Source organism: Ambystoma mexicanum, chromosome 12 (assembly GCF_040938575.1).
Source record: "Ambystoma mexicanum isolate Mex_15411 chromosome 12, UKY_AmexF1_1, whole genome shotgun sequence".
Lineage (NCBI taxonomy): Eukaryota > Metazoa > Chordata > Amphibia > Caudata > Ambystomatidae > Ambystoma > Ambystoma mexicanum.
In genome coordinates, this window is record NC_090936.1 from 1,253,074,528 (window position 1) to 1,253,100,201 (window position 25,674).

At 44.0% G+C, this 25,674-nt stretch overlaps 1 protein-coding gene across 2 annotated transcripts in view; it reads right to left on the reverse strand.

The window, feature by feature from the left end:
• The window catches only part of APPL2 (adaptor protein, phosphotyrosine interacting with PH domain and leucine zipper 2), a 697,737-nt gene that overhangs the window by 286,824 nt on the left and 385,239 nt on the right, over positions 1 to 25,674 (reverse strand). The window lies entirely within an intron of this gene.

Below are 25,674 nucleotides of genomic sequence, written 5' to 3' on the forward strand. Positions count from 1 at the left end.
CAGCCTAGGCTGGGCATGAATAGGAGAAACCTGCTTAAAAGGCGAGGCTTTTGGGACTGAAGGCAGAGTCGACCACTCAGAGAAAGACCCAACGAAGAAACTGAAGGAAGCTGCTGCATCCTCCTGGACCTTAGAATTGAACAGTGAAGCCCTCTGCTGTGCTGACTATACAGAAGCTCCAGAAGGGACGACTTATGCCCTTGGGTTAGTGGGACCAACTGACCCTGAGACGAACTCCACTGGACCATCTTCCCTGATTGGCTGTACTTCTTCGCTGCTGCAAGAACCGAGTGCCAGGGGTTGAGAAATCCGTAGTCTAGTGCAACGTCTGAAATCCAGCCAGAAGCTCCAAAGTACCCTCCAGAAGCAGGACACCAGAGCTAGAGTCCCCTCACCAGAGTGCAGGACCCAAGGAGTGAAGGAAGCCCAACCGGTTTCCGATATCTGCAACGGTGCTGTTTGCCTGAAACCGCAAAGTGCTGCTGAACCGAAAAGAGCCTGTAGCTGCCGACGATCTCCCAAGTACCGCTGCCGGAACCCTCCAGACGACCTCTCTTGTCCCCATGACTGAGGCTCAGGAACACTGGGTCTGCACCGCTGTAGAAGGACAGAATCCAGCTGGACCACTCTTCTTCAAACCAGAGGTACTGTTGAGACTTGGGGTACTTGCCTCATTGTTTTTTTGGCTCTGCTTTTCTCAGTTGGGAATTACAGTGGCTTAACTTTAGAGTTGATTCCAACTCTGCTTCTACAGGCTGACAGTTGTGACCATACGAGCGATTTTTCTAACAAAATCTCTAACTTTGTGCAAGAGTTTGATTCTAAGAAGTGCCTTAGCTCCATAAACTGTTTCAAATTGACTTTGGCTGTCCTGGCTGCCTGTATACTACTCTAGCACATTGACTGTGATCTTGTTTGTCCCTCATAGGTGGTAACTCGTTTTAGACTTATTGCTGGGAAAGGCTTGCTTAGATTTCATTGGAAGATTTAAGCTTCCTCACATTTACCCAGAACCTGTTTAACCTTCCCTAACCTTTCCTTTCTGCAACTTCGGAATCTGCAAAGTATAACTAGTGCGATCTATAAATGCCATTACTGCCCTTGTGAACGAAGTCACCTCCGGGTGTAGGAATTGTGTATGAAGCATATCCAAAGGGTATCCACTAACTTGTTCTGATTCTGAAAAGTGATTTTAAAGTAGATTTACAGTGTTACATGAATTGCTTTTTTTAAAGAACGCTTATTTATTTAATTGACATACATTTTAAAATAACTATTTATAACTGAAACCTTCCGTGCAAGTGTTACTTGGCTACTTGTATTTATGGATTTCATTTGTACAGCTCTACAGCTCACATTGACCCCTCTTGAGATAGGCTTGGCTGCTCAGTCACACTACCAACTTGTGTAGTACAGACTTATACCAAAGGTGGGTTACCTAATACCAAGCAGATAAGTGTTGTGTAGTCTCACGCAGTGTGACTGCACCAATTCTTACCCAATAGTCCCGAAGTCAATAAAACAAAAAAGGTGAGAAGGCTTCTCCACATCAAGTTCTAGAACAGAATCACTGGTGCACTTGAATCAGTCAAAAAGCGTTCGGATAGACCTTGCACGTAGCTTTAATTCTAGCATTGCTTCTGACTCTTCTGTTCTTGGATGAATTGTTCTTGGATGAATTAAGATTCTCATAGGTTTCTGGAGTTATAGGTAACGTCACATGCTCGTCAGGGTTGTTCAAGTTGGTGAGTCTCTTCCCTCAGGAACAGGGGCGTAACTATCTGGAGCTGGCATAAGGTAGTCAACAGACACTTCACGCTGTTGGGAAGGGGGCAGCCCCTCCCACCCCCATAGATGCTTTAAAGTGAGGCGAGATGCCTCAGGGGGGGGACAGTGAGAGGGATGCCTTCCTGTTAACAGGACCCCATTTAGTATAACCAAATATAGTCTAACTAATAATACAGTCTAAGGCACGAGCAGCATCGCTATTTTGCGTATATAATAGTAATCATTGGTAGAAGGGAAGGCTCACGCTGCAAATGCAGCATTGAATGCACTAGGCCCAAATTCACGGGACAACACAATTCCCCAGTCATGCCCGAGCTCCCATGAGGACAGCCCACACCCCCAACCGTCACAACGCCTATTCATTGTTCTCACAGTGTTGCAAAGTTGTGTTTTTTACCCAAGAGCAATGTGCCCTAGAAGGCTGCAATCAGATACTGGCACCTGCCTTGCACGTTATTGCATACTGGCCAAAACATGACCCAGCCCATCCCCAGACACCCACGAGTTATAGCGCATATAACTGACTACACCTTAAGATCTCTGAATTCCTTGGCATTAGGTACCCTTTAACCACCAACCCCAAAGCAACAAGTCCTGAGATGTTCAAAGAGGACGGACAGGGGATATAGAAGCGACAATCCTGTGATTTGTATTGCAAGGTGCTGGGAGGGATAAATTATAGTACAAAACGAAGGTGGAGTCCTTTCAAGCAGGATGTCGTGGAGGGGAGTGAGTGAAATGTGTGAAGGTTAGAGTGCCCTGGAACCTCCTTTGTGTCCGTCTTAAGGCCTGCCAAGTGCACAGCATGAGTGATAAAATATTTGAAAGGTAGGAGTATAATGAATTTGCTCTATGACCTTCGACGTGAGAAGATGAGCCCTACCGCATCCATGTGATGGAAGACTGTCGGACTGGGCTGAGGCCAATAGACCGGCACCCCTCACGGGTAAAGGTGGAACATGTTTAGAACCATCCAATCAGCCGCACACGTTTTTACTGTATGTTGTTGCTGTGCATCTTTAAGAGCTTCTGCTTGTACCTTTTTTCAGCAGAACATTCTTAGCAGCAGAGTTCTTTGCTGTTGCTCTCATCTGCGTGTGAGATTAAAACATGTTATCCTTACAAGATCGACTTGGGCCTTTCTTTCCTAGCGGGTTGTATTTTCTCTGGTGTGAGTGTTCAGGGACTTGCCTTCAACGTGTACCTTTCTTTGGAGGCAGGGCTGGTAGGACGGCTGTTCTTGAGCGAATGAGTTCCAGTAGCGACACCGAAGGTCTGTAGCAAAGTCCAAGTGCTTCTTTCTCGTGTATCTTCTCCAGGACATATTTCCCAGACTTCAAGGCGCTCTGCGACTTGTCTTGGTGCTGTGGTGCTTCATCACCAATGATGGAGTGTCAGGAGATTTATGAGAAGCCGCTGGTCTGGCTTGGCGAGAGAACTACAAGGATTGCATTAATCATGCATATGCATGAGAGTGCCAAATAGCAACTCAAAGCGTTTTACCGTCACATTAAGAGAAAGGGGAGGTAGGTTATTTATGCTACGTTGCACAAAAGGTACATGATTCACCCAATTACCTCCAGAGGATAGGATGAAGTTAGTCAAGGCTTTCCTTACCTTCCCACTGGTTCTCTAAACGACTCCATTACCTTGTTGGCAAAATGGGTTAGAGAAGTGCAGAGTAGAACCCCAGCTGGACTGCGCCTCTCTTAAGGCTTTGCCAGAGAAGGCGGGCCCATTGTCAGCTTGGAGTAATTTTGGTGCCGTCATAGCTATCAAGGACAGCAAACCCTTTATGACCTCTTTACAATCTGCTTTCTTCCGGAGAATTAGCCAAGTGAATCTTGTGCACGAGTCCACCACGACTACCAAATATTTGGACTTGTTGACAGGTGGCAGGGGACCTACGTGGTCCATATACATGCATTCAAATGGCACTGTCGCCCTTGTTAATGTGCTCTCTGGTGGTTTTCGGGAATTGTCCACAGTTGTTTGCAAACATAGAGCAATTCACTATGTACTGTCATACTTCTTTGCCAGGCCCTGGCCTCAATATCTTTCTCACAAAAGTCACGTAGTAGACGACACCCCAAAGCGGGTTCAGGCTACACTTGCATGTTCTGTAGAGATGCATTTAATCTATCCTGCGTGTTCAGTAGTACCATCAACAGGGCCTTTCACTGTTTTCTCTTTTACAGCACAGTTGTAAGCAGTTGGGAACATGCTGTTATGTGCTCCTCTATGTATGTGACTGGGCGTGCTAAGGCCGCTACCTCTTTCTCTACAGTCCGCTGCCTTACAGACTGCTCAGCAAGTGCATTGCCTGCTCTGTGCACATCATTTTTTTCTGTGTGCTTTTGTGTTCATAACCCAGATGAGAGGCCTAACCTTTTTAAAGCCCCACCTCCTTGGCACCTTCTGGTTGCTGCTCTTTTTCCCTATTTAAGGAGCCCTCCAGCCTCTTTTCCTTTGCAGATGGGGAGCAGGTGCAAGTGGCTCTAGGTCACCTAGGCTAAACCCTGCCTTTTCCCTCCTGCTCTTAACTCTTAGATCAAGAGCGTCTCTCGCCCGGGCAGACCAAGAAAAGGGCAGACCAAGAAAAGGGCAATTCCTGTTTGGACCAGGAGGACCCAGGGCCCGAGCCCGTGCCCAGACAGCAGGTAAGCATGCACCAACATGTGTTTACTCCCTCTGTCCCCGCAAGCCACCCCCCCGTGATGTTCCCTTGTGCCGTCCCCCTTCTCACACACAGGTGTTGTCTGTTTTGCTCGATTCTTCGACCATGCTCCCCCAACCCACTCCACCCTACTTCTGCACGAGTCTGTCCTGATACATTCTGGTTTCACCATCACCGTCTTGAGACCAATGCTGGATTTGACTTTTATGGACTTCATTGATTCACGGTGCGTCACTCTTTCTCATGGTGGCCCCGAGTCATGCTGTTCCCATCTTCATCTTGTATCCAGGCTTGCAACATTATGTGTTACTACTGACTTCTGCAATTGTATTCGCTCTCCCCTCTTGCTTCTCCACTTTTGTCTGCTGTATTTTCCCATGTTCCCTCCCTTTCCTGAAGTGCTTTGAAACACATTGTGTATAGGCGCTATATAAATAAACTATCATATCATACGTAATCAGACACAATTAGAGGGGGCTTCTGTGGATCAATTTGTTTCAGTGACAAGAGGAGGCCTTGTAACTCACCAACCTGAGGTGAATTGTCCCCTAAATATTTTGTTTGGGTATCCTAGTGTTCAAACTCATTATGGTTGAATCGCCTTTTTACAGCGTTAGGCAAGATTGTATGCAGTAACCTGTGGGAGACTACACCAGCCTTGCCCTCTTGCCAATAGGGAACCCAACCGTTGGTATAAGTCTGTACTACACAAGTTGGTAGAGTGACTGAGCAGCCAGGCTTATCTCAAGAGGGGTCAACGTGAGCTGTAGAGATGCACCATAGAGATTCACAGTGACAAGAAGTACAGATAACATGTTTACTCAAGGTTTCTTATTAAAATAATTATTTATTAATTTAACAGTCAGTTTTTAAATAAGCCTTCCTTAGAAGAAATTGGCATCAATAAAAAAAATACACTTCAAAATACACTCCTTCATTTCAATAAAGTAAGTAGATACCCTTTTGGGATGACACACAGACACTTCCTACACACTGAGGTGACTTCAATTGCTAGGACACTGATATATCACTTTAACAGTTAATGCAATACTGAGGTTGTGGAAAAAGAAGGTTAACAAGTTTCTCTGAACAGTAAGTACTTTACAATCCCCCAATGAAGTATAGGTCAACCCTTTCCCAGCTATACAAGTAACATGTGTACGACTTTTTTTGAGGGACAGATAAACACAAAGTCAAAGCTGAGACACTTCTGGAAGATAGCACAAAAGTCTTGCACAATGTTATAGAGAGTTTGTAGATAGGAATCACTGTTGTGCCACAAGCTGTAAGACTTGTGAAAAGATAAGATGCAAGGAACTCTGCAAAAGGCAGCTACTGCAAGTCTCCAGTGAGAACAAGCAAGCTACCTGCAACAAGAGGCAAGTACCACTAGTAAGACAGTCACTTAAGTCTGCAGAAAACAAGATTCAGCTGGCTTCTGTTCCTGTTGTAGTCCTGCAGGCCCGGTGTTCCTGGGCCTCAGTCGCGGGGACAAGAGGGAGGACGTCTGGGGACTCATGCACTGCGGTTTGAAGGTCGGTGGCAGCAATTGGCTTTTTTCAGATCAGCTGCACTTCACGGTTTCAGCTACCGGGCAATAGCACCACTGTGGTTCTTGGACACCTTGTGGGCTCCCCTTGCTTCTGGTGTTCAGCCCTCTGTTGAGGTGGCTCAGGCTTGGGGTGTCCTGCTTCGAGGGAGTCCTTCCGATCTTCCTGGAGCTCGGGTCCAGCTTAAAGACGATGCACTCGTTTCTGGTGTTTGACCCCTGGCACTCGGTTCCAGCAGCAGCGAGGAAGTACAGCTAGCAGGGAGAGGATTTCCAGGCAAGTTCGTCTTGCGGTCGATTGGTCCCACCAACCCAAAGGGAGAAGTCGTACTTTCCGGGCTTATCTGGTCTTCAACGGGCAAACCAACGTTCCAGGAGGGTGCAGCAAGCTTCTCTTCCAGTTTCTTCTTCGGTTCCTGCGTCCAGTGGTCGACTGCCTTCTGTCCAAAAGACCTCACCTTTTGTGCAGGTTTCTCCCATTTATTCGCAGCCCAGCTGTCGCTCACAGCAGGATGGCTCCAGCCGGCCGATTACCTTTGGGTGCATTCCTGTAACCAAGGGGATTAAGCACAGGGAGTTTCGGGCACCTTCGTCACTTCCTGCCCCTGCCAGCCATACTGGAGCCAGAGGCGGGCTTTACTCGTGAATCCTGCCAAAGACCAAACAAATAAAGGGACCAAACCTGGTTTGGCGCACAGAGTAAATCCCAGGAAGGACCTTTCCAACATGAAATGGCAAAATAAAAAAAAGACTGGGCCATTTTGGCAAAATGGGGACCCATGGGTGCTTTAACAAGGCTGCAATTGCAGCCCGTGGTAAAAACACACAATGGTAGTAAAAAGTAAACCACAGCCACCAGCCATAAATTGTAGAAAGGGTAACATAAAAATGTTACATGAGAAACTAGACAAAGGAGATACTAAGTAACCCCTCCAGCTCTCTATTGTGAGATAGTGTGTGCTGGGTCTAGAAAGTTGCAAAATGTACATAAAGTCAATTTCACTTCACTGCTCTGGGAAACAGTAGTTTATCCAAGAGAAGGTATTTAAACCTTATGAGAAATCCACAGGACTTCCCTGTGCCGCTGCACTGAAGGTGCTGTGTGACAATACAAAAGGTGATGCCTATGGAGTTTGTCAGACTCCACAATTATGATAAGGATTTGGCTTTGGTAAACAGAGTGTACCTCATCATCCAGGCATGGATGGCTACACATGGTCTATGTCTGAATGATGATAAAACCAAACTCATCATCTTGAGCACTCCCACCAACCTAAAACAACTAGGCCCTGAATACCCTTCCTTTATAATTGATGGTAACCTTATGAAGGTGGCCAAGGAGGTAAAGACACTAGGATTCTATCTCGACTCCACCTTGTCCTTCTCTAAACAGGTCAACTCACTAGCGTCTACTACCGCGTACATGTGTAAACTTATTAGAACCGGTAAACCCTTTCTCTCTAACAATAGTTGCATCATCTTGGCCAGAGCATTTATTCTGTCCCGCTTAGATTACTGCAATGCCCTCTACATAGGTTCAAACAAAACTATTATCAGGAGAATTCAAACTCTCCAAAATAATGTCTTAAGAGCAGCCTTAGGCATTGCCAGAAGAGATCACATCTCTGAGAGAAGGAGAAGAAACAATTGGCTTTCAACCAATGATAAAATACTCCTAAAACCAGCGTCACTCACCCACAAATCACTAAACAATGCTGCTCCGACGTACCTCTCTAAAAGATTCCACAGGCAGACATCTGCAAGACCTTCCAGACTAGTCAACCTGAACTGTTTGTCCGTTCCCAGATTCAAACTATCCATGGTTGGAGGTTGGAGCTTCCCTGTAAAAGCAGCCCAACTCTGGAACTCCTTGCCCCCATCACTCAGAGAAGACTAATCTTACCTGAACTTCAGATCAAATACTATCACATGGCTCAAATCCTCCGACCTGTAAACCCATCAGCGTAATTTGCACCCTGGGACCCTACGCCTCTGCAGCGAAGATGTGACTAATTCAACACTACTCCTGATGCACTGTAAAATGCAATTCATGTATTGTGTGTCATATGTCTAACCTGCCCAAGATCTTCTAGACCTCATCAATCCATGCATGCATTGTATGTCACCCTATATAATTGTATGTCATTCTCTAACATTGTAACTAAGCTTTGCATATTCTTGTAACTGCTGCGCCCTGATACCACCGGGTCTGGTGCACATTACAAATAATAAAACAAACAAACATACAAAATCATACAAACGCAGAGTTCTAATCAAACAAAAATACATGAGAGAGAGAGAAAAAAGGTTCACTCTCTCCAGCATTAAAAATTAAAAAGTCAGCGTCCAGCAAAAGAGCTGTGGGTCTCTAAGGTTGAAGGGAATTAACACAGAAATGAGAACTCTCGCTAACACTGCACGGACAGAGGGGAAAACACGAATCTGGTAAACAAAAGAAGGCAGACAAGACATGTTTTTTTAAAGCCTTGAATACGATCACCGAAAAGAAACTCCCAACTAACACCAAAAAGAGAACAGAAGCGTCCTCGGCAATCTATGAAATGGTCAGGAGCAAGTGAGTTTGGCTCGAGAACAAGACAACATTAATAATTGGAAATGAATCCCAAAGCTAAAATTAGCACTGGGTCACAAACGAGGGACATTGTTAATACACCAGCCAAACCCCTACGGCTGGCACCAATCTTCTGTAAAAAAAAGGAAAACAGAAATGGCCAACGATGAGGAGCAGGCAGGATGAAACTTCAGTCCAACTCGATGATCAATTCTACAACTCTTCCGGCAGATGACAAACTAAGCGGGGATAATGAAATCGCAACAACCGCACTACCTAAGGTCTAAACAAGACTCTTGAAAAAAACATTTGCAGCTCCTAAAGTGTGGCTGCGACAAATGAATCGGAAAGTAGGTCAGAGAGCATTAAATCGAAGCAACATTCTATCAATCACCAAAAAGGTGCCGCATGTATATCTCTTTTCCAGCCAAGACATGTAGCGTATATCCTTTCCCTACGCAAAAAACACTTATGTTGTTGAAATTATTTTAAAATCTAACGTAGGCATGGACCCTTTATCGTCATCTGCCAGTGACCTTAAACATGTAGGAACAGAGGTGTTTGATCATCTGTTTCTGAAAATAAATGTCAATGAAGATTTGCTTTAGGAGAGGTGGGGCTAGGAATGTTTTTGTTGGAACACGAGGGGACCCTCTGCTTTTAGAGATATCGCCACAAGCAGGCTAATCTTTCACAGCCACGATCTGATTTTTATTCAAGAGACGTGGCTAAGGGAAAGAATAGAAATAGATGGCTTCACAACAGTCGTACAGTTGGCTACCTGCCCAAATGGGGGCAGACCTTCTGGGGGCCTGCTTGTGGCAATCCGAAACTCAATATGGTACAGTATTGAAGGTGTTGGTACTCTTATACCAGGTATCTTAGCAGTTAGATGTGGCATAAGATGGGATAACATAATGAGAGGACTTGTATTGATTAATATATATTGGAACCCTTTGGGTAGAAATGTGTCATCTTTTCTAGAAGACCTATCGAATATACTCAGACAAATCTCTTTTCCAAACGACCTTGTGCTGATAGCAGGCAACCTCCTCAATGCACACTGTTCATCTAATACGAAGATGCCTTTTAGGACTTCTATAGGTAGTTCCAACTGGGAGACCTGGAAAAAATGGTTTCTTGATTGGAACATGCAGATTATCAATTGGAAAAGGTTACAGCAGCAACATGGTCCAATATTGATTATCTGGTGGTCTCCCCAGAACTCTTCCAATGATGTGCACATTTTATAATAGAATCATCGAGCTCTAGTGATCATAGTTATTTACAAGCCTTGTTCACTTTGGGCCTTCCCAACAGGATCAATGCATATTCTCCCAGATTACAAGTAAATATGAAAGTTAACAGAGTTGGAGGTTTTACAAAAGCGGGCTCTAATTTTAATACAAAATTGAAATATTATTCAGTAGGGTTCCGAACCAGAGATTCAGAATCTCCTGTCGCCTGGTTGTTTTGACGAAGGTTTGTGGGATAAAGAACCTCAGAGGTACAAGGGGGCCCCCAGAGTGAATAACCATTGCCATAACTTTGACAAAGAAACCTATCTGAAAAACAAACTGCATAATAAGAGCCTTCGCACCCTCAAATTCCTAGCCCTCACACAGAGCAGATTCTTATCAAAAAGAAAGAACTCTGTAATAAATATTGCACCTGGTCACGTGAACATAGGTTCATGCACAACACTCAGGATGGACAACTAATGTTAGAGGCAGGGTTTCCTTTGCATGCTAAGAATTTCTGGGCAATTGTCAACAAACAGACGCTCTCACAAGGAGTCCAGCAATCAACCATAATACCTTAAAGTGTTTGGTTAAAGTATTTTCAGAGAAGTACCAAAACAATTAGTATTGGAGGCTACGGCCGTACTGAGTAAGGTACGGAGAGAGCTTCATATAGATAGGGACAATGTGGAAAGGCTAATGATCAACTCTACGAGATGGAGGGGTACTAACCGACTCACTAATATGATCCTGAAGTCCGATATTACTAGTTGGTCGTTGATCTTGTCTGACCCATTCAAGAACATTATACTTACCCAAAGATTACCTGATTCTTGGAGACAGGCAATTATATTTCCAATCTACAAAAAGGGAAATAGGGCTGAACCTGTCAACTATCTTTTACGCTCACCTGGTTTCACCGGGGCGCCACCCAGCAATCGGTGTCCAGGTATCCCTCCCTGCGATGCCCAGTAGTGACCAGCGGAAGAATCCTGCCAGAAATAGAGGTAAACAATGTTTAGGACCGGGTAACTGGGATTAACAGCCTCGCACCACCCGGTATGTCTGCGGTCCCTCTGGGCTTCCTCTCACCTGGTTCTCGATGTTGGCGGGTTCTCCGTCCCGCTGTCTCGGCAGGGGCGCGTGGTGCTTTGCGGGCAATGGCGGTCGAGTTACTTCACCGATGCTGGCCCGACGTGAGTCTTTCAGGTAGGTCTTATTGCTATGATGTTTTGCTGTCCTAGCATGCCTTTCTGGAATTAACAATGTCTTTTTTTCTCTTCCTTAGGTACGTGGGAGTCCAATTCGTGGCGAAGATTGGATTCGGGGTTCGCTGGTAAGTATTAGCGTTTTTGGAGCGCCAGACGCGGCGAGTAGGCGCTTAACACAGCGCTAAGGTGCCTTGCCTTTGCTAACCTGTTATCTTTTGTCTTCACAGGTCGGGGTGCTCGGCCGGAGTGTAGAATTCCAGAGATGTTGCTGAATGAAGTGCGAGTGGGAAGGTAAGCCTTTTGGCGGAGTTTGTTAATTGTGCAAAATGTATAATGCCTTGTCTTTCCCTTTCAGCAGGTCCGTCGATCCGAAGGAGCGCTGGTTCCAGGATGCCGGCCGGAAGAGCCGAGGACCGCTAATGATGGAATTCAGGTAAGCTGCAACCTTTTCTAACAATGTCTTCTTTCTTTTTCTGCAGATGCTGTTCATCCGAGGTTCGTGGCTGAAGCTGAAAGCGGTGAGCGTCACGTTGCAGAATTGCAAACTAACGCAAAGTGCCTCAGTCCAGTCGGGCGTGGTTTAAATAGCTTCAAGAAAGAAGTCCAGGTAAAAGAGATCCAAGGTGGCACACCCAAACCATCCTTCTGCAAGCCAGGTTCCAAGAAGCCCGATTCTGTGGATGCTTCCACATTGAATGACAGTAACAAAAAGTAGTTCCCAAGCACAAACTCATTAAGTATGAGCCTGGCCCCAAGAAGGCCTAGGTTGGGATTTAGTGGGGACTGGGGTCAGGGCTCCCCCTGACCCATGGGTAGGCCAGGGGGACTTCGGGGTGAAGGTCGTGACACTATCGCCCCCATCGCCCTTCTGGACTGATAGCAAGATCTTTTCAGGTATTGTTCTCCAGGAATAAGAGAAATGGGTGGAGTCTAAGGGAATCTTGTCCAAGTTACAGACTGGATTCCTCAAAGGGCTATCTATCACATTAAACAGCCTTGTTCTGAATATCAAGGGGAAAAGTGACCAGACCAAAACAAAACCTATCTATATGGCCCTTATTGACCTATCAAAACCTTTCGATTTGGTCAACGGGGGCAAACTATGGTTCAAGCTAAAATGTTATGGAATCCCTGAAGGACTCTTAGCAATTATAGCTTTACACGGGAAAACAACAATCCAAGTGAGACTTAATAAAAGAGGGGTTTTAATTTCCGATATTGCAATAGAAAGAGGTGTGAGACAGGGGTGTATTATTGCCCCCCGTTTCTTCAGCCTGTATTTGGCAGACCTCGCTGAGTTCCTGACCAATTACATCTTGGCCTGCCCAAAAATAGGCAAATGTAAAATTTATTTTCTTGCCTACGCGGCGATATGGTCCTGATCGATCACATTCCCATTGGCCTCCAACATCTCTTTCGGGTATGGAGAGATATTCTTATGCGAATGAGTTGGTAATTAATCCTTCTAAATCTAAAGTAATATTTGGGAAGCAAATTAACAAAACAATCAGATTTACTTGGAAGATGGGTACACAAGTATTACCCGTTGTAAAAGAAGTAAAATACATGGTATTTCAGTTGAGAACTTCTCAATCCATTAAAGATCTAGCTTCTGAGATTAAGAGTAAAACAAGCCAATTTATTAGTCAGCTAAAAAAACTGGAATAAATTCTGTGGATTCTCTCCCCTCCCACCAATACAATTTTACAAGGGAGGGTAGTCCCGGCGATTCTTTATGGCTCTGAATTTAATTTTAGTGCACGTAAATTCAACTGGGCTCTTATTGAAGGGCGTTTGTAAAAGAAAGCACTTTGTCTTCCCCCATCCTTGCCAATTGCACAAACTTGAGCTACAATCCCATCAGGCTCATTACGATAGAAAAATAGTGTTTCTGCATAGATTAATAATGGCCCCTGTAAGCACTTTTCGTATGAGGACATAATGTATCTTATGAACTCGGAAAGGAGCGACTACTTGATGACCCTGAAACAGGATGCAGAGAGAATTCTTACAGTCTGTGAAGTAAGTAAGGAAATGCTGGTTGAAAATCCAGACAAGGCGACTGTCACTGATGAAAAGGGACTGGATCTCTACCAGGGCTTCGTTCTGTGACATGAAGCGTTTTAATAATTTCACCCTGAGAAACCCAGAAATTATGTCTTGCCTTACATAAGGAGATTTCCTATCCCAATATGGCGAGCAGAGCTCTTACGTTTCCGATTAAATTTGATTAAAACCAAGGAAACTCAAAGAATCTGGCCAAAATGAGATCCAAGGAAGGGATTTTGTGATCAGTGCAGAGAATGCTGTCCCCAAAAATTCGACATCTTTTGAGCACTTGTAATTTTACAGAGGATCTAAAATTCAGATACTTTACACATTTTGTAAACCATTTTGATTGGCTTAGTACTCAAGAATTCTGGCTAAGACTATCCGTGGGGAAGGAAATCTTTATCTCTGGAGTTACTTAAGTTACTAAACTAATTATATTTTATAAAACTATCAGCGTTCCGGAAAAATTATTGATGAATTAGCAAATTTATTAAGATGAGTCATGATTTTTGTAGAAATTAAAGTATTTACGTGTACGATTAACCAAGGAAGGGTCCCTATCGCAGGAGATATGCTCATTTATTGGGGTGAAACAGGGGTGTACACTGGCCCCCATAATCTCCAATCTGTATGTGTGTGACATGGAGAGACTGTGCCAGGGTCCCTCCATTGTGCCTGCTAAATTGGGGAATACTAGGATGGAATGGATGGCCTTTCCGGATGATTTCATCCTGCTTGACAGAACTCTGCAAGGTTTTAGGAGGAAAATGTAGTTATTTTTCAACTATGCCCTGGCTAATCTCCTGCCTAACGCGTCTAAATAGAAGGTTTTGGTCTTTGAGGGGAATTAAGGTGCAGACTCGTACCTGGGTTATGGGGCCGGATGGTGTGGATCAGGTCAAGGCAGTTACTTATCTTGGCCATCACCTGACTAACAGGGTTAGCATTGAATTTTGGAGAAGTGTTCTCTCCGATAAGACAAACTAGTTTCTCAACTTCAATTTCTGAAATGCAGAGTATGCACATTTTCATTGCTCCCTTTGAGGCGTTATTGTCTGGCCAAGTGTAAACCTATCATTTTGCATGGTCTTGATCTGGCTACCTATGACTTGGGACCCATGCTCAATATTATACAAGGGAAGCTATGGAAGGAGGTGTTGGGTATTTCCATGGCTATCCTGAATGTGGTTATAAAACACAAATTGTGTCTGGTGTCTTTGAAGGCCAGATATATTTGGAAACAGTTTTCAACTTTTAGAAAATTGATTGAACAACTGAAAAATTCTCTACATGAGCTCCTCAATTCAGCTATGTCAGCCGGATCGTTGGCTTCTATCCAAGAATTTAGATCTAGGATGGCGCCTGTATTGGTTTCTATCGGGGTTACAGAGGTAGATCTTGTGCAGCGTCCAGGGATCGTTAAGAGGAGCTTATATAGGGCGGACTCGGTGGAGACTGTGGACTTTATTGCCTCGAACTCTACTTATGTGGAATATTCTCATTTTGTCCATGGGAGAGATGCATACCATTATATCTTCAACGTTTTCCCTGTTCCAGCATTCACAGGATGTATATGAGTTTTAGGCTTAATCAATTCCCCACCTATGAAAGGATCAAGCACTGGAAGGACTCTTCGTTGTTGTCTACCGAGGATTCTGCTGAGTATAATTGCCAATTTTGTGGGGTCAAAGACTCGACTGAAATGTTGAGACATTTAGTCACCACGTGTTCTTACTTTGACAACAACCGGCTAATGTGTTTCCAGGAATAGTTTGTTAACAACATGGATGTGTACGAATCTCTTCTGGTGTAGATGTATGTGGGGAACCAGTATTTCTTTGATTTTGGCTTTAAGTGTTTAAGTTTCTCACTACTGAATTGGATATGAAAAACTCTTGTGTGATGTTAGGCTGTGTATGCATTTGAAATCTGTAATATGTATTTAAAATTTTATTTTTCTTTGTTTTAATAGTGTTATGACTGACAATGTTTTAGCTTTTGTATTTCTTTTATGTTGTGTAAGGTTTTTTGAAAACCGTGAATACAACAAAAATATTTTTAAAATTAGTATTTTATGAAAGACTTTTGATCAAATTGATTTTAGAATAGCACTGTTTGTATTGATTTTGATATGAAGGTGTAAAAAGTCTGATTTTGACTAAATGCACAATACAAATAAAAGAAATAAACCCATTGCCGCTTCTGCTCCCTGAGATTTCAGTATCTCTCCCAAATGGAGGTTATGGCTGTAATTGAAGGTGGCCCTTTTAAATGGAGGTATAACCAACTATAAACTGAAACCCAACTATCACAGTGTCCCGTAGGTGGATTACAACCCGTTGGCATTATGATTGCTAAAGCCCTCTGCTGAGGAGTGGCTTGAGGGTAGCTGCATGTAGCTGGCTCAACTTAGAGGAATACCATCTAGGGATCTCTTCCTGCCTTGTGGGGCAGATGCCCGATAAGGCTTTGAGGGCCTGGAAGGGAAGTGTTCCTTCCTCCTTTGCTATTACTGGTCTGGTGTTGCCAGTACAGCTCCCACAGCTCTGTATTCTACAGCTGGAGCGGGACATTGTCAAAATGTCTCCTCAGGAGGTCAAAGTCTTCCCTGGTATATGGGTCATTTGCATCCCCATTTGGGCGGAACATAAGGATATGTTCGAAGGTTAACCCTTCCATTGCAAATGGGCCACGTCTAGCTCTTGTAATGGGCTATGTCGAACACCCTTGAAGCCAGTTCTGGTGGTCTACCTGCTGCAGAGCTAATTCAGGATACCTATAGGGTGGTCTACCTGCTGCAGAGCTAATTCAGGATACCTATAGGGTGGTCTACCTGCTGCAGAGCTAATTCAGGATACCTATAGGGTGGTCCACCTGCTGCAGAGCTAATTCAGGCTATCTATAGGGTGGTCTACCTGCTGCAGAGCTAACTCAGGATACCTATGGGGTGGTCCACCTGCTGCAGAGCTAATTCAGGATACCTATAGGGTGGTCTACCTGCTGCAGAGCTAACTCAGGATACCTATGGGGTGGTCCACCTGCTGCAGAGCTAATTCAGGATACCTATAGGGTGGTCTACCTGCTGCAGAGCTAATTCAGGATACCTATAGGGTGGTCCACCTGCTGCAGAGCTAATTCAGGATATCTATAGTGTGGTCTACCTGCTGCAGAGCTAATTCAGGATACCTATAGGGTGGTCTACCTGCTGCAGAGCTAATTCAGGATACCTATAGGGTGGTCTACCTGCTGCAAAGCTAACTCAGGATACCTATGGGGTGGTCCACCTGCTGCAGAGCTAATTCAGGATACCCATAGGGTGTGCAGTATATTTGTTCTAGAGCCCTCCTGATGTCGAAGGTTTCAAACCTACCCCCTGGCTTTTACACCAGGTGTCCTCACATATGTAAATAGGGTTTCCCTTGGCAATCCCCTGGGCACAGCCACTGCAAAGTCGGTGTTGACATCTCTAACACCTCCTTCCTGTAAGCACCTGCTTACGGCTCTGTGGCAGTCTACCCGTATAGGGACATCAACATGTGGATTAGTCATTCTAGTATCGCTCATCTAGATAGCGGTTAAGAGCAGTGGTCGAAGTGAGCGGGAGCGGTGCTCCTCTACTTTTTTAAATTACCTTTTACAGTTCCTACACTTTTATTTTAAAAAGAAACCGTTCCGGAATGGTTTCATTTTAAAATAAAAGTGTAGGAAGAAGTTGAAACTTGCACTTTCAGTGCACTGCACTGAACGTTCCCTTAAACAGTCGGTGCTAGTGTTTGGGGGGGGGGGGTGTATTGTGTGTGGGAGAGGACATGGTGATGGGGTTTTTGGTGAGTGGGTGCAGGGAGCAAGGAACATAGTTCCACTACTTCTTTTCTTACACTTCGACCACTGGTTAAGAGTACTTGCTTACAACAAACAAAAAACAACAAATAAGACACCTAGCTCTTCACTAGAGTGTTTTAAGGTCTTCGTGCCTTAAAAAACTTAACTGTTTATTCTTCGTGCCTAGAAACACTTGTTTTCAGGCGCGTTATAAATTCCATATATCATTTCGTTCTACATCCTGTGTTAGGACAGTGTTTCTGAAGTGCTACCCAACTTCATCAAAACCATTCAACTGAGGCAGTACAAGACTCCACTCTTAGTATAAGGCTGTACCGCCGGAGTTCAGGGTAGCGTAGACAGAGCAGCCAGGCTTATCTTAGGAGGGAGAGAGGGCAGTAGACCCAGTACAAGTGAAATTGTAATACAAATGATCCAAAGAAACACTGAAACACTATGTATTGTAAAAATAAAGGATTTATTTAAATACAAGTAGGCCCAGATACATCTGGGGTAAATAAGTACTAACACACTATATGAAATCACAGTATAAAAACACAAAACTATACTTGAAGATGCACAGACCAAAGTGTAAACCATATTTGGAACACCCGACAGTAGTTCTAGGGAAGTCAAAACCTTTTCATACACATTCAGTATAGGTCACACCTTTTCTAGGGGAGTAAAAACCAATGGTTACTTTCACAATTACATTCAGTAATGCAAGGGCAGTAGGCACTTCCAGCTGTACAGTGACTCACAGTACACATCACATAACTCCTTTTGTGATAGCACATAGTTATACTAGGTGAGTAAAACCTAAGGATGTAATATCCAATTACAGGTGCTTTTGAGATACGTGAAACACAGATAGAGATGAGCAATAATTTATACAACTTATTTTTGGATGGCACACAGCTAACTCAAGGTAAGTAAAACCCATATACTTTTTCAATCTCAGAACCACAGTCTCCTGGTTAGATCGCACAGGGAAAGTAAACCCTAATGTTAAACTTTACTGAATGACTCAGTTATTCTAGGTCGGCAACAACCTAATACAGACTTAAGGACAGACTAGCAGCAAGTCAGTGGAAGCAAGACCCAGTTGGGGGACACTCGTACAGTTATCTTAACAGGACTAACGTGAGTATACCAACAGTTGGAGGACACTCATACAATTACCCTACAGGAATAATCTGGTGAAACCAACACATTACTTTTGTAAAGAGGCACAAACTAATCACAGGAGAGTAAAATACCTTCACATCTACTTTCTTTTAGACTGGTAAAACAGTGGCTAAGGAAGAAAAGATGTTAACCATACTTTTAAGAATAGTTCATCACACATCCAAGGTAAGAACATTTGTAACTGTTCACTCTTAGAGTTACAGTTACCAACCAACTCTTTACAAGTAAGTAACTTTTAGACACTTATTTTCTTTTCTAGGCAAAAGTCCCAATCCCTTAAAAGTATTTTCCTTATTCTTGGAGCATGAGTGTTCTCAGTGGCAGAAGGGGGGGGGGGGGTCACTAGGACTAGTGACCAACAGGCAGTGTTAGAATAAGTTCTTTAGTAGGAAAAGTCAGTTTCCTTAGGAAAACTGGGCAAACAGGTGAGTAAGTTACTTCTAGGGTTAGACGAGGGTCCAGCGGCTTCACAGAAGACACCCCAGCAGGATTCTAGCAGTGGGACTGGGTGCACTGGATGAGAGGCCTCCCCATCACAGAAGACACCCCACAGCTACACAGAAATCCTACCAGACTTAAGGTAAGTACATACCCAAGCCTACATAGTATCTGAGCAATGAAGAAGAGATTGCAGCAGGAGAACTTCAGGGACTGCAGCCAAATACCCGGTCACTGGATTCCTTGTTGCGGTGACTGAAAACAAGACCTCAGAAGGAACTTTGCAGCAGGGATCAATGAAGAAGGCTCTAGGCAAGGTTGGCCTCGCGGCTGAAAGTGGTTCTGCGGATTTGGCGCATTTTTAAGGAGTACAGAAGACAGAAAATCACTGTTGAATTATCATCGTTACAAAAGATCCAGCACTCTTGTGAGGGGAATTTCTTGACTCGATTTGTGTCTCTGGAGATCCACCAGGAGGCCCACGAAGTTTCAGTGAGATTCGGAATTCAGAAGGCTGTGCACCGCTAAGTGGCTACACTTCCCAGGGCATTGGGGTATTGCAAGAACACAAGGTCGCAGCAACCGTGGGATGGCTCAGAATGCAGGTCCTCGAGTCTAGTGGGTCTCACCAGGCTCTGGGTCAGGGACGTTGTTTTCAGAGTCCCCAGGTTGATTGGAAGAAAGGGCTGCAGCAGGCTCCGCCTACACAGCAGGCTCTCCAGTCGCTTGAAATCGTCTCCACTGCTTTTCCATCATCCTCTTCGGTTTCAGTTCCAGTGGTCGACTTTTCTTCAGTTTCCAGGTTTGCAGTATTTATCAGTAATTACAACATAACCTCTGCATTCTCTCCCTGCATTTTACAAGAAGGGGCGGTTTGGTTGTCCAATCATGACAGCCAGCCCCCCCACTGTGATTTGTCCCCATTCAGACAAGGAGGAAGACAAAGCCTATGGAGTTTTTGACTCCTTCCTTGCTTGCTGCCTTCACAGACAGACTGGAGCCTGGCCGGGGAGTCCAGGGGACTCTCGCCGAAAATAAAAATCACACAAAGGAATTTCCCACACTGGACGTCAGGGGAAGGAACAAGAAAGGACACGAAACACTACAATGGCAAAAAAAGACGACAGGGGCCATTTTGATAAAATGAGCACACTTAGGTGCCTGTACTGCAGCTGTGAGCACAGCCTGTGGTAAAGATGCACCAAATTAATACAAGGTATCACTGCCACCAGCCATTAAAGGTAAGTTTGTCACTGTAATAGAATTATTACAGTTTTAATGTGAAAGGGGATACATTGCATCTCCCCAGCACTCCACATAAGGTGGGGTGTGCTGGTTTCACAGAATAAAATGTAAAAGGGATCCAAAGATATTTTCTACCCTTGGGAACTGTACTTCTCTCAAGGTTAGCAAAAGAAAGTTAAAAACTAAAAAAAAAAGGGGGAGCCCCTAGGGTCACCCAGCAACAACAGGCACTTATTGGCAATGCGTTGTTAAAGAGGATAACTATAAAAACACACTATGGGGAGTCAAACAAATGGCACCCATAAAAAGTGTAAAAGATTCTGTGAGTGTAGAAAAAGGTTCCCACTCACAGGGGTATTAAGGAAAAATATACCACTAGTAAAGCAAAAGGTTCTTGGGTTGACCCAGGTCAGGAAGATTAACCAGTTCTGTGAAGATCTTACCAAACATCCAGCTCTTCACTAGAGTGTATATTATTCTTTGTATCGCCAGCTCTGTAGCAGCCCCCTTAGCACCTCTTCAGCAAGTGAAGGCCAGGAATGAGAGCCAGACACAAGGGGTTCATAGTTTTGGTCAAATACTTTTTTAAATTTTTTATATTTTTTATTTGCTTTTATCAAATCAATGATTTTTCAAAGAGGAAGCAGAAAGTCTTGAAGTTAGAGTTTCAAAGTTTCGTTTTCTTCTTCTTTCCAGCCTTCTCACAGTTTAAAAGTTTAAAAGTTCCTTTCTGATGTTCACAGCAGATTCAGATTCCGGTTCCAACTTTTATTGGTCAGAACCTTGTCTCTCTTCTTCGTTGGTTTTAAGGAAACATGCCTCAAAGGCTGCCTTTAACATTTTTGCTGTTGCTATTGACCATGTAGTCCTAGATCCACTCAGGAGGCGGTTCCACCAGACGTCTTCTTCGTACAGGAAATTAGGATTAATCAGTGGTCTCAAAAACGCTCTTAGCCATTTTTTCGTTTTTGTGCAGTGCATCAGGAGGTGCTTTACCGATTCAGGCTCGTGTTCAGTTTCGCATAAGCGACATTGATTTGTTTGCCATTGGCCCCTGATGGCCCTTATTTCGTTGGTCGGGAGCAGGTTAAGACGAGATCTCAGAAAAATAGATCTTAAGGCCTTATCTGGGAATCTTTTTAGGACTTCAGTAGTTGAATGTAATTTTTTGGGTTGGAAGTTCAGATGAGTGAGGAGTTTGTTGTTTCCTGCTAGTGTTAAAGTCTCAATACAATCCAATTTCCATTTTTCGTTTTATTTTCGTAGGGTTTTGAATCAGTTCCTCTTCAGAACATCCACTGTTGACCAAATGTGCTCGCTGCTTGGCTGCCCAGGTGGTAAGAGACTTGTTCCTTCCTACTGCCATTTTGGTTTTGATTATTTTATACAGGGGCGGTGAGTCCTGTATTATTTTCCTAAACAGCGCCATTTCACCTGCCTCAATAACAGCTTTCAGGGAGTTGATTCCCAATTCTCTTCTGATAATCGAGATAGGTGTGGAGTTAGAGAGCTGAAGGACTGTCCGCCAAAAGTAGGCTTCCAATTTTGGCCAAATCGCAGTGGAAATCGCTGGCATTGCCTCACATCCGTATGCCAAGCTCGGAATTACATTGTCTTTGTAAATATTTTTGGCCGGTAGAAGCGAAAAACGGCCATATTTCCTTTCGATTATTTTTGCCTGGGTAGTGACTGAGTCTTGTCCAATAGATGGTTTTGCATTGAAGTCTCAGACTTTGAGTTATCCATCATCACCCCCACGTATTTGAAAAACGTCACTTCTATGGTCGAGTTTTCAATATGCCATCTGAAGTTTTTTGGGTTCTTTCTTGGCAGCTGTCCAAGTATCAAGATTTTTGTTTTCTCCTTATTTATCTCCAAGTTGTTTTTTGAGATGCATTTAGCCAAGTTGTCGAGCTGTCTTTGGAGACCAATTTCAGTCTGGTCAAGAAGGATGATATAGTCAGCATATAATAAACGAGCCACAGAAGTCTCACCAAATTTTGGAGGGAAAGATCTAGTCTTGCTGGCGTTTTCTTTAAGGTCCCCAAGAAAGGAGATGAACAAGACTGGGGCCAGTGGGCAGCCCTGTTTCACCCCTCTGAGCGTCGGAATTTCTTCGGACAACCGGCCTGCTTGATCTAACTTGACCCTAATTGACGTCTTGTTGTGAAAAGCCTTTATTGGGTCAAGAATTTTGCTCGGACATTTCCATTGTTCCAATTTGGACCACAGCAGAGATCTCTCTATTTGATCAAAGGCTTGACTGAGGTCTATGAACGCCAGGTATACTTTCCTGGGCCCTGGCGTGAGTTTGGCCTTTCTAGCACTTAGCATCATGATATTGGCTGTGGTCCCCGAGTTTTATATGAACCCTGCTTGAGAAAGGTCTCAGCAGGGGGCTGTTTTGGCCCAATTTCGGAAGCTCTTTAAGAGGAATGATCCGTAGAGCTTTCCAATTGTGTCCAAAAGCGCAATGGGGCGATAGTTTCTTGGGTCGGTTCTCTCTCCTTTTTTGTAGATGGGAGCGATTACTGCACACCGCCAGGATTTCAGAATCGATCTTGTAGTGCAACATTTTTTGAACACCTGGCCAATGAAGCTCGCCAACTCCTCTGGGTGGTTTTTTAGGTCTATGTTGGTGATTCCATCAGGGCCAGGAGCTCTGGAGGATTTAAGACGCCTGATGGCCAGTACAATGTCTTCTTCATTTGAGAAGTGTTCCCAGGTAGTTGAATTTGACTCAGACCCCAGAAGAGGAATAGTTTGTCTGGGGAGCTGGAATATCTTGGAGAAGTGTAGTTTCCAGACTTCTTCTGAGACGTTGTTCGATCCTATTGCAGTTGACCCATCTCCTGTGTTCCTAATCAATTGCCTGAAAGCACCTGAGTTCTTATCTGCCAGTTTTCTCAGCATTTCTTCTGAGCCATGCTGATAGAGGAGAGCTCTTTGGAATCTTAACCAGGATTTGTACATCTTTTGTTCATTCAGGTAGGTTTCCCTTAGTTCATCCGATTCAGAGGTTGCTGCCTGCCTCCTCAGCTTTCTCAGGGTGCAACGTTTCATTACCAGCTCTTTGTCATAGGTGTGTAATGGTTGCTGGGTGCCCTTTGGCTTCGGCTTCCTGGTTATCAGATACGGAACCACTAAGGGTTGTTAGTCAGTTGAATTTATTGTCCCCCTGTTTTCCCGCAAGCAGTGAGTTGCGTAGTTTTTGGACAGTTCTTTAATTCGTTCCGCTGTGAGTCTTAAGCGGTTTCCTTGAGCATTTGATTCAATTTTTTCTGGCATTCGAATTCTAACACCCCCTTCAGTCGGCCCTGTGATTTTCAGGATGTTCTGGTTGCTTGCTTCTGTCCTTATGACATCAAAAGATGTAATTCGGCTCAGCATCGACTCTGAGACATATATGTAGTCTATCGTCCCTTCTTGAGAACCTCTTTCCCAAGTGGGAATATAGATGCCTGAGGAAGAGAGTGATCAATATTGTAGAGGTTTCTAGAATCCATGAGGGATTGCCGTTGCTTACCACGTGATTCCACCTGGCTTGTCGGACGTGGTGAAGTGCTTCTCGGGAGTCCTGTATGGCATTTGGCATTCAAGTCTCCACTTAGAATTATAAGGGGGTTATTTTGGGCAGTCATGATGCCATCGATCTCGGTTTCGATGGTTGCTAGGAAGAGTCTATCTGAGATGACTTGAGGATTCCAATAAGTTGTGATTATGGTAATCAAAGAGGAGATCGTAGAGTGACTCTTAGCAGTTCCCACTTTATTAATACTGCTAAGTGAGTTTGAGTAGCAGAAAGCTTCTTCTGAATTGAAAGTCCAGAACTGGAACGGACTGCCACAAGGAGACCAGCTGATGGATGACCCAAACGGCCTTTGTTTGCTGGGGAAACTACGACTGAAAAGCCATCAATTGTTGGAGGTTTGAGGAGCCATGTTTCTTGGCGAGTAAGGATGTCAAATTCCCCAAGGTTTACTCCCCTTGGTTTTGTGAGGCGAGTATAACCCCTGGTGTTCCAAGACATCATTTTAAGTGTTCGAGTTTGGAGATCGGGTTCTGGCTTAGGTCTTTTATGCTTGTTCCATCTTTGGTTAATTTCGCCATTTCACTGGGTATTTGTTGCTATTTCTTTGAGTGGCGTGAAGAGGTTTTTGGAAACCATGCCAAAAGCTGCTTAATTGGTGCAAATGTTGACAAGTTGTTCTTGGCTGACAAAGATTCTGAGTGTCTCGAGATTTTATAACTTCTGTCAGACAGTTTTTGCTCAGTCTTAGTTTCTGAGTGAGACAGATTCCTTCTCTTAGACGGGAATCTTTTTTCCTGCATTTCACTTGGTCTATGCAAGTTTAATTCAGTGGGTCTCCTTATCGGAGAGTGTCAGTTCTTGCTCATGCCAGTGTTGTCCCACCATGGGACCCGAGTCTCTCCTTGGGGTCTGGATCAGGTTTTGCGCATTTGACTCTGTTTTTGACCTGTAGTGGATTTTCCCAGGCAGATAAGAGTTCTCTTTGGATTGAAGTTTACAATCGCTCAATGCTCTTTTCACCTCTTTAATAAAGTAGCCCTTTTTTTTTTTTTTTTTTTTTTAGGAGGTCTGCTTCGCCTTCTTTGGACCATCTGCTTTTAGCTTCTGCTCCTATGTGTAAGTACGCCTTTGCTTTTTGGTCTTTGTGGTAAGGCTCTACTAGTATCAGGTCCTCTCATCAGTACCGTTCCCCTATTTAGGGATGTCTTCTCGAAGATTGCCGGGATCTGTTCTAGCTTAAAAACTGTTGCAAGAGCTAGCCTTTGTTGTTTTGCTATTTTTTGGTTCCGACTGCCGTCTCTGAAATAGTTATTTTATTTCTGTACAATGGATTCCTTTGTTTTTTTCCAAAAAGCTGAGACGGTCTTGCCAGTCGTTGCCAGTGTCCTTAGGTGATTTTACGTCTGCGTAGTTTCTTTTTAGTGACATAGGTTTCACTCTTAGAGAATCCAGCCCTCTAGGATATCTCTGAAGGCCAGGAATGAGAGCCAGACACAAGGGGTTCATAGTTTTGGTCAAATACTTTTATTACAATTAAAAAGGGTTGGGAAAGGCATCTCTGTCCCTGCTCTATAGGCGTTTCCTTACCTAAAACCAAAAGTAAGGATCTGTCAGTGGTCAATGTCCAAAATAAAGCCTCCGGTGTCCAAAGTACTATTCTCGCCCTCACATGCTAATAAAACAACTCTAAGGTGAGAAGGGATAATGTATTTATTTATATATTCGTATTTGTTTAGCGCACAGAAGCAGCCCCACTGTTCAAAAGGGAAATGGGTAACAAGTTACAAAAGGATAGCGCTCCTGGTTCCTGGATTTCTCTTTTCTGTTTGTCTTTAGGAACGTCAGTTCCTTGAATCTGTCTGGTTCAATAACACAACTAGACCAAAATAACTTGGTTTCAATCCTTGTCTTGTTAGAACACCTGGTGTACTTTCCTGCCAGGCTTTTCCTGTCCTCTCTTGTATTTTCACAACATTTTCCTGATGTACTTTTATCAGGACTTCCTGACAGGTATTTCCATTAGACACTTCATCTTGGCTATGGCTGGTACTTCCTGCCAGGCTTTCCACATACACATGCTCATAACTTGCATCCACCTGCAATATATGGCACTATCAGCACACACAAAAGAACACATACTCCTGTTGACTTTGCCTTTAAAAATGGGCAGGTACCAACAGTTACCATGCTTACTTTCTCATAGATGCCCAGAATACAATGATATGCCACAGTAAGGAATGGCTAGACTGGCTGCCCCAAAATGGCAGACTAGCCACGCAATAACACCACATTCTTTCTTTATCAACAACCGGTTGATCAAAGGATGATTTTTTAACTCTGCATCTGTAACATATGCCCA